The sequence below is a fragment of the Dama dama genome, chromosome 18 (genome assembly GCF_033118175.1).
Source record: "Dama dama isolate Ldn47 chromosome 18, ASM3311817v1, whole genome shotgun sequence".
NCBI classification, from domain to species: Eukaryota; Metazoa; Chordata; class Mammalia; order Artiodactyla; family Cervidae; genus Dama; species Dama dama.
In genome coordinates this window covers 70,461,658-70,470,559 of record NC_083698.1, presented here as the reverse complement: position 1 = coordinate 70,470,559, position 8,902 = coordinate 70,461,658, and positions in this window count along the sequence as shown.

The window sequence follows — 8,902 nt, the reverse complement described above, 5'->3', positions numbered from 1 at the left end:
TTCTATTGTACAAGGTAATATATTCAATATAACCAGTGAATAAGTTCACAGAAAAAAAAATGAGTTATAAGGTTAATTTGATTTGTCTAAGCGTTATACCTGAAGTGTACTCAGGATATCTCTCTGATTGTTATTGTCATTATTCTGATCATCAGCATCATAGTCCTCATCATTTTCATTGATGGTATTTTAGTAATTTTAAAGCCCTACCTGTATGATATCACAGTAACAGATTTACCTAATTCAATCACCTTAAATAAGTCAAATCTTTTTTTAAAATTAATAAATGTTATCAACTCAGTCTGATTGTTCATAAATAGTGTGACTGATACCTTACCATTCCCATGATGATTGGAATAATGGTCAGCTGCTTTCAGCAGCTTCCAAATAACTATGGAACCTCCTCATCTCCATTTTTTTTTTTTTGCATCAAATATGTATGTACATAGAATAAGTAACAGGTCTCTATATTCTTGAGATTGGAAGGGATTCTCTATGTTATGTAGTCTGTTGTTGTAGTGAGGGTGGCTTTGTCTCATGGAAGTCACCAATGTACCCACTAGTTTAGGATTGTTTTATCTGTTCATCTACTGAAGGGGCAGTTCTTTGGTCATAAATAATTCATTTCACCAAGTTCTTATATTTGGATAAATTAAAAATAAGTTCTTGCCATGCAAGTTTTTTGGATACAATTATTGATTTCCAATCTGTTTGATTTCCTTAGTTGGTGCAAATAGAAGGAAAAAAAGGGCCTAATCATACCAGTGTGATTTAAAGGAATCAAGTATTATAATAGACATATTTATTAGCAGTTCTTCTGTGACAGTAGGTTATTTATATATACTAACTCATCTAATCTTTTAGCAACTCTATATCACTAGTTTCTCTATTTTTATATAAGATTTTGCTGAGACAAAGAGCCCCAAGCTACCAAGCTAAAAAGTAGTAAAGTCAAAAATTAAATTTGACTTATTCCAAAGTTTAAAACACTCATACATAACAAAACCCTGCTCAAAAGCAATGGAAGTTTTGCCTTATTGTAGGAAGAAATTTATATTTGTGTCTTGCTTATAACTAAAGCATTAAAAGTCCTGGGATTTGCATGAGGAGGATGATGCAAAGGGAAATCTTGACAGATGAGAATTTACTGCCTCCTCTTTATAGAGTCTGTCCTGAAGGAAACTGGAAAAGAAAGTATTTAAGCTTGAGTTTTCCTTGTGGAAGAAAATAATGATACATAGGTAACAAGCGTTGGGGGGGAGGGGGTCAGTCAACAGGAGACTCTAGAGGCTGCTGAGGTATGTGAGACAAAGGAAAGGGGAAGGAGGATTTTTTTTTTCCTTTTTTTCCATTATGAATGTGATCTTATTTTTAGCACTTTCTTGAGAGTAATCTCAAGAAAAGTTTTAACTGATTTAACTGATTTTTAATTATTTCTAGGGACCAGACTGTTTCTTGGGATGTAATTGACTTTAAAGTTATAAAAGGAAGACCAAACTAATATAGTTTATAATTTTTTTGTACTATACTATACATGCTAATAATCAATATAATCACTGTAGCTTCCTTTTTTGTCTAAAATTTTGTTTAGCTCATATTTTAACATGACTCTATCTAGTCTTCACAGCACCCACAAAAGTATTGTTATTACTCTCTTTCACCAGTTTCTTTTTTCAGACAGGTACATCCAGTAACTGCTTTAGTTAGTTATAACATTATCAATTACTGATGTCAAAATGGAAAACATGAAAACTGTCACTGGTGTAATAATAATAATAGTTGTCTTTTTCTCTTAAAAATTTTTTTGTTCTTAAGTATGCTGAAGGCAAACTTTCTTTTAATACTAGAATATTCATTTGTGTAACTAGCACTCTTAGAAATATTATCTATGAATGTCTCTGTAGAGAGTGTATAATGCAGCCCAGAGTGGTGAACATAGTATTTCCCAGAAATAACACTACTCTGATTCAGTTCTACAACTAGCACTCTTTTTAGATACATCTTTTACACAGTTGTCCTTGGAGAATATATAAGATACCAAGCTAACTTAAAAAAAATATTATCTATAATTTTTCAACTACTCTCTAAGCCCAACGTAATTACTGTCAGTATGTCCATGAAGAAATTGAGACAGAGGAAGATTAAATGTTTGATGTAAACAAGTGCTTTGTCCCGCTAGGAACAGATGAAAACCCAGGATATTATGCATAAAACATTGTAAGAAGACTGTCAAGTGGAAAGTAGGTAGCAGAGCCGGGAACAACCATGCTGGTTAGGTTCCTGGGTTTCTCATTGGCTCATACATCTCAGAATTTCAGTGAGCACACAGGAGACTGCTAAGTGCCAAGAGGCACAGACAAAAATGGTCGAATAAAAGCCTATGCTTTCAAATCTGAGGACCAAGAAAGGGGTAGCCTACAAGACAGAAAAATGTTAGCCAATAGCCACCCCCAAACATCCAAACACCACAGGAAACACACACACACACATAGTTGTCCGATCCCCACCCATGCAAGCAAAGGCCAAGTGAGAAGTCTAGGTGTCAACTCTTGTCCTGCTGTAATGGTGGTGCTTCCATCTCCCCATTAGTGTGTTCTTAGAGAATGCTCGGTGAAACACACTTGCATCCCCATCTGAGAAGAATGAGGCACCTTTCTCTCACTACTAGGGTGTTGTGGTGGGGGGTGGGGGGGCAAGTGAAAAATCAGGACTTGACCACCACACAGGCATAACAAGGCCATCCTCTTATCTCCATGGTGTCAAGGAAGGCTATGTGGGGAGCAATAGCAAGGCACCTCAAACTATCCCTGCAAGGGATGTCAGCGGATACCTTGTGAGGAGTCAGAACAGCCATGCCTGCCCAATAGTAATGAAAAATCCCCCCTCCCCTGAATATCGACAGAGGCCAAATAGGGAATCTGGACTTCTATTCCACTGGGCAGTAATGAAGACATGCCCCATTTATCCTACCATGATTTCTGAATTGCATCTTCAACTCTTTTTGACTTTTAAATTTAGGAACTGCACTATAGTGCCTGCCTGCTCAGTCACTCAGGCGTCTTCAACTCTTTGTGACCCTGTGCACTGTAGTCCACGAGGCTCCTCTGTCCATGGAATTTTCCAGGCAAGAATACCGGAGTGGGTTGCCATTTCCTATACCAGGGATCTTTCCGACCCAGGGACTAAAACTGGGTTCCATACATTTCCTGCACTGGCAGGTGGATTCTTTACCACTGAGTTACCTGGGAAGCCCCAGTATGTACTATAAATATACTCTTCTTTAAATCAGAGTATATTATCCCTGGGGTATGTACAAAATGATTTAGTGGAATGTAGAATTAAAATGTTATACCTTGCATTAATATTTGGTTATCTCATCCTTCCAAATACCTGTTCATATTTTAATTAAATAACAGTATATGCAATAATCTGGAGGGCTGTAGTCCATAGTGTTGCAAACATGACTGAGCATTCACACATGCAGATATCCAATAGTACCTGCATAGCATTAATGTATAGAAACACATATTGGGGAGATATGCTCAGTTTTTTGTTTTTAATGACTGGACGCATCATGCTAATACTTGGAGACAACTGCTTTAAATCATTAATATATAAAATATTTTGTGTCCTAAGTTTCAAGCCCTGTAAAAAGTGCTGGTCTCTGGAATTAGAACAGATACTTAGAAAAGTGAGAAGGGCATGGCCAAAAAGCTTTGGAAGGTTCATGAGACAAGTATGGTTTTTACTATGATTAGTCTGATTGGACACAGGGACATATCTAGGCAACTGCTTACTCTATTACTTAATGACATAGGTCTGCCAATGACTTTAAAATGTAATTATTTAAAGCCTTCAGGTAAAGGAAGAAGAGCAGCACAGCATGTTAAATGGCATATGAGAAAAGTGCTAAAATTGCCTACCCCATGTGAAGTCCTCTGGGCTAAGGCAGCAATGCAGCCAGGCATGGATAGGGTTTCCTATACCCTCTAACTCAGCATCTGACAGGATATGATGTAGCTGTAACAGTGCTTCTGAAACTCTGATAACTGAATTAATTCCATCAATATATAATGTCTCTAAACCCAAGGGGATCACACTTGAGTGGCATTTAATCAGCGATATCACCACATCTAAAAAACGAATATTCCAATGAAATGTAGAATTGAGATTCAGAAAGTGAAGATCTACTTGATGTTTGAGTGAATACTGCTCTACCAAGGAAGACTCTAAATTTGGGAGATAAAAACAAACTTGCTGATTTAACTTTACTAGAAATTAAATGTAATACTATTACTATCAACACCTCATTGCTCTGGATCTTTCATTTCATACTTACCAAACAAGCTTCTGCTGAAAAAACACGTGCTCCCAATAATCTTGCTAATAACAACTCGAAGTGGTTGATCATTTCTATGTGCCAGACACTGTTCTGGGTGCTTTATATATATTTGCTCATTGAATTCTTTTAATAGCACTCTGAAGTGGAAGTCATTATTAACCTCAACGTACAAATGAAAAGGACCCAATTCCACAGAGACCAAGAAACTTGCTCAAGACCTAATTGTTAGTAAGTGGCAGAGCTGGGGTTCACAGTGGGCAAGTCACAACTCGAAGTCTGAGATCTTAATCATTCTGAAACATGGCCTTGTTGAATCTGGACTGGGGGAAGTCTTGGAAGCAGGGTAGATACTTAATCACTGGAATAATGTGACTACTGTTTTATATTAATGAAAGTCATTGAGGTATAATGCTTAGAAGTACATTAATCAGTCTTGTGCATAGTTAGTTAGCAGGACTTATGCAGAAAGACTAATCTCTTTAAGTTGCTAAGAACTTTTGGTCTTTGGACTTGAAATCCTGACTACTGGCTCTAGATCTGTGGGGACTCTAAGGGTATTACATTTATAAGCCCCTATTGAATAAAATCACCATCAGGATCATCCCTTCAGAAATCTAGCGTAATACTCCAAGAAGCTTTATTAGAAACAGTGATGCAGGTATGTACTATAAATGTGATTTTTATAGATGATTTGAGATTTTAAGACTGAGTATAAAGTCATGTGAACTCATGTGTCTGTTAATTTTAATTTTTGTGCTAATCTCATTTGCTGCCTCTGAGAATGGTTATTTCTTAAACTAATCAAGTTATTACTAGAACAATATTGTAAAGATCAATTGAGGGTTTTTGTTTTGTCCCGTTAATTGAAAACAATAAATGAGTCAGTTATTTTGCCAGCAAAATGGATTTGTTCAGGAGCAGCAAAAACTGCAGTATGAGACATGCAGTTATGGTGAAACTCATACAAGACTATTTAAAAAAGAGAGAGAAATGCTTTTATGTAGGAAAAGGGGAAATTGGGAGGGGCTGTTATAATCAAGAAGTCCATAGGTAGAAATTGGGAGTTTGAAGCATGGTAGCTGTTCATTGACTGAATTGTGACAGCTTCTCGTTGGCTGAGTTGTTGCCAGGCAAGGGGATTTTTCCTTCCCTGCTTGTGGTAGTAAAGTACTATCACTCCCTGCCACAGGTGCTAGGGATGTATGTCTCTTTCAGTTGGCATCTATATTAACTTAGGATGGTACATGATGAGAGATTCCCTTTCTGGGCTCCTACCAACCAGTCCATCCTAAAGGAGATCAGTCCTGGGTGTTCATTGCAAGGACTGATGTGGAAGCTGAAACTCCAATACTTTGGCCACCTCACGCGAAGAGTTGACTCATTGGAAAAGGCCCTGATGCTGGGAGGGATTGGGGGCAGGAGGAGAAGGGGACGACAGAGGATGAGATGGCTGGATGGCATCACTGACTCGATGGACAGGGAGTTGGTGATAGACAGGGAGGCCTGGCATGCTGCGATTCATGGGGTCACAAAGAGTCGGGCACGACTGAGCGACTGAACTGAACTCCATTTAGGTGAGGTTTCCCTTTAGCATCTTTCAAGTTCATTTGTAGGACTCAAAATGTTTCTAAAAGTAAAGTTGATCATTTGGTAAACTCCCATTGTGCTGGGCAAGTTCTTCTCCCTGAGAAATTACTCCTGAGAGTTGGTTTGTGTCAGCTCCTACAGGCAGGAACAGCTGTTAAGCTATTTTTCTCTTGACATTTACAAAAATAACTTTCAAGTTGTTGCTGTAGTTTTAAAAGTAATATAGATTCTTTCTATTCTCTTTTCTCTCTGAACTTGTCTCAGGTGATCCTAGCACCATTGGCCATGGTGATGTCCTCTTGTAGCCCTTGAGCTTCCTTCTGGCTGAGATGAACATCAGGAGACCTGGGGTCATCCTTCAGTTCAGTTCAGTCACTCAGTCATGTCCAGCTCTTTGCGACCTCAGGGACTGCAGGACGCCAGGCTTCCCTGTCATCACCAACTCCCGGAGATTGCTCAGACTCATGTTCCTCGAGTTGGTGATGCCATCCAACCATCTCATCCTCTGCCATCCCCTTTTTGTCCTACCTTCAAACTTTCCCAGAATCAGGGTCTTTTCCAGTGAGTCAGTTCTTCGCATCAGGTGGCCAAAGTATTGGAGCTTCAGCGTCAGTCCCTCCAATGAATATTCAGGACTGATTTCCTTTAGGATTGACTGCTTTGATTTCCCTGCAGTCCAAGGGTCTTCTCCAACACCACAGTTCAAAAGCATCAATTCTTTGGCACTCAGCTTTCTTTATAGTCCAAATCTTACATCCATACTTGACTACTAGAAAAACCATAGCTTTGACTAAATGGACCTTTGTTGGCAAAGTAGTGTCTCTGCTTTTTAATGTGCTTTTAGATTGGTCGGAGCTTTTCTTCTAAGGAGCAATTGTCTTTTAATTTCATGGTTGCAGTCACCATCTGCAGTGATTTTGGAGCCCAAGAAAATAAAGTTTGTCTCTCTTTCCATTGTTTCCCCATCTATTTGCCATGAAGTGGTGGGACTGAATGCCATGATCTTCGTTTTTTGAAAGTTGAGTCTTAAGCCAACTTTTTCAGTCTCCTTCTTCACTTTCATCAAGAGGCTCTTTAGTTCTTCTTCACTTTCTGCCATAAGGGTGGTGTCATCTGCGTATCTGAGGTTATTGATATTTCTCTAGAAATCTTGGCTACAGCTTGTGCTTCACCCAGCCTGGCATTTCACATGGTGTACTCTGCATTTAAGTTAAATAAGCAAGGTCACAATATACAACCTTGACGTACTCCTTACCGTATTTGGAACCAGTCTGTTGTTCATGTCCCATTCTAACTGTTGCTTCTTGAATTGCATACATGAAAATGAAGCACGGCAAAGGCTAACAGTTTTGCCAAGAAAACACACTGGTCATAGCAAACACCCTCTTCCAACAGAAGAAATGATTCTACATATGGATGTCACCAGATGATCAATACTGAAATCAGATTGATTATATTCTTTGCAGCTGAAGATGGAGAAGCTCTATACAGTCAGTAAAAACAATACTGGGAGCTGATTGTAGCTCAGATCATGAAGTCCTTAATGCAAAAGTCAGACTTAAATTGAAGAAATAGGGAAAACCACTAGACCATTCAGGTATGACCTAAATCAAATACCTTAAGATTATACAGTGGAAGTGACAAATAGATTCAAAGGGTCATCCATAGGCACATACTTTAAATAACTAAATCCAACCAATCATGGTCAAAACCTCACCAGCTCCTCTCACTTCCCCATCTACCCCTCTGTCTCCCATTTCACACTTACCTAGAAAATTCTCACAGTGAGCAAAGCTCAGTCAAATCAACTTTCCTTGATACTTTCTCTTGCCTACCTATTTTTAATCATTTCTTTCCTGTCTACTCTGGTAATTGTCCTTCGCTTTCATATATTGCCCTTTCTCATTAATCACACCAAGCCAGCCCGCTTTCCTAATTCTGTGGTTACTTCTACTAATTGCTTTCTGGGCACCAAAATGCTTCTTCTCTAGAAGAAGAATTTCTTTCTTACCAAAGAATTTCCTATTGCCTTCCTTCCTTCAACTCAGTAAACATGGCAGAATTTTCTGAAAGGGTGAAGGAAGACAGATGGAAGGAAAGAAGATGGACAAAAGGCAGTGAGGAAGGGAGGGAGGGAGAGACATCACTCGTTTGACACCTTATAAAAAGTCAGCTGCTTCTCAAATATTGCTTCCTGTCTCTTCTCTACAGAATGTCATGAAAGGCCATTTACTAATGCCTACCAAAGAGAATAGAAATAGTTAAATGAATGATTCTTGACTTAGTTTCTAATTGATTTTTATTGATGATAATTGTAAGATTTAATGTATTGATTTTTAGATATGAACTGTCCTTGGAAGTATTGATCATAGCTGTTAGATGTTAACACTGAGAAAATAAAATATAATCATAGAAACAAAAGCATTTATATATAGAGAGTAGGAGTTTAAATTAGCAATAGCATCTTAGTTAAAATAGATGGTATTCATCAGTGTTCAGAGAGTAGCCTGAATCTAGCTTATGAATTAGTTATTTGGTTTCTTTTGCTGGGTCATGATTTTATATTAAAATTTAGAAGTAAAGGTAGAATAACTTGGTTATACAATATCATTTTCTTCAGAAGCTTGAGACAGTTTAGGGTAAGCTTCATCCTCATACCTTTTACATGAGGATGGGTAGAACTAATTTTATTCTCTTTTTTCTAGAAATAAATTAAAATATGAATATTCTGTGAATTCACAAAGTCTGAATACAGATTTTAGAAATTGCTCTTCTTTAGAATATATTTCTCATATTTAATGTCACTATGATTTGAAAGTCTAAATATGGCAAAAAATATCAGTAGCATGCTTGATAGAGAAAAATTATTAGGGTACATATGATGGCAAAGGCAAAGGAGTCAAGTTTATAATAAATGAGTGAATAAAAAGTAAGGTTGCTGAAAGACTTCCTACATTCAGATGTCAGCTCTAG